Source organism: Trachymyrmex cornetzi, unplaced genomic scaffold (genome assembly GCF_001594075.2).
Source record: "Trachymyrmex cornetzi isolate Tcor2-1 unplaced genomic scaffold, Tcor1.1 scaffold255, whole genome shotgun sequence".
Lineage (NCBI taxonomy): Eukaryota > Metazoa > Arthropoda > Insecta > Hymenoptera > Formicidae > Trachymyrmex > Trachymyrmex cornetzi.
Genome location: NW_017297220.1, coordinates 382,075 through 383,311, shown reverse-complemented (window position 1 = coordinate 383,311; position 1,237 = coordinate 382,075).

Genomic DNA, 1,237 nt, shown 5'->3' with positions numbered 1-1,237 from the left:
TTCATCGCTCTAAGAACTAAGGTTTCATGTGTGCACAGAATTTGAAGGTGTCAAAACATTAAGAATCTATAATATACTACAATATCAAGATATTCAAAGAAGAGGCGAGTACCTGTACTCAAGGATACGCTCCACTGAGGTCATATGATTCTCCATCTCGGCTCTTTCGCGCATGCCCCACTGAAACCACCGAATGAGATTGTTACTCTGCGTGATCGCTCACGTATGCGCCGTTCATCAAACCGCGACTGTAGTCGTTCTGCATTCATATATATAAATGTAAAAAACATACATAAAGTGAAACTTAAAATAATGATAATAATAATAATAATAGTAATACATATATAAATGTAAAAAACATACATAAAGTGAAACTTAAGGTAATACACAATAGTAATATATGAAACATAATAATAATAATAAAAATAATAATAGTAGTAAAAATAATAGTAATACATATATAAATGTAAAAAACATACATAAAGTGAAACTTAAGGTAATACACAATAGTAATACATGAAACATAATAATAATAAAAATAATAATAGTAAAAAAATAATACTAGTACATGATAGCAACATATACTACATATACTACATATAATACATATATTACAAAAGTATCCGCCAATGTCCCCATGGTAACGTCTTCGTCGAGTCAGGTATGATATATCGTTTGTCGTCGTATGGACTCAAAGCGATTTTCCATTCGGATATCGTGTATACCTCGTGTAATTTAGAGCGTATACACGATTGACGGCGAGTCATTTCGATCTCTTCGTTCAAACACCGCGTGTAATCGTCGAATGTTATCGTTCGCGCTACGACGTTACTCTTTACGCCTTTCACCTTTTTAGTGTCCTTCTTGCCGTCCACCCTCACCGCGTACATCTTCGCTCTGAGTCCAACGAATTCGGTCATTAATGCACCGTTGTTCTCGTCCTTCATCAGGCAGGGTACTTTTTTATTCGTGAGAGGCGTACCGTACGCGTTGTCCGCCGGATAATCGCTCGTGTCGAATCTAGCGATATCGCGTTTCATAGTCTCATAAACATTCTATATGGTAAATGAGACTGTCCGTGTCCGTGTACATGATCTTACACTTGTCGCGATACATCGGTGATCATGTACTCGTAGTGAAATTCGTACAAGCAGACTTTCGATATGTCGAGTATACACATACTCACGTAAATCGGCTTGTCGAACTTCACCTCGAGTTTGCGCAGTTCGACGGCGAT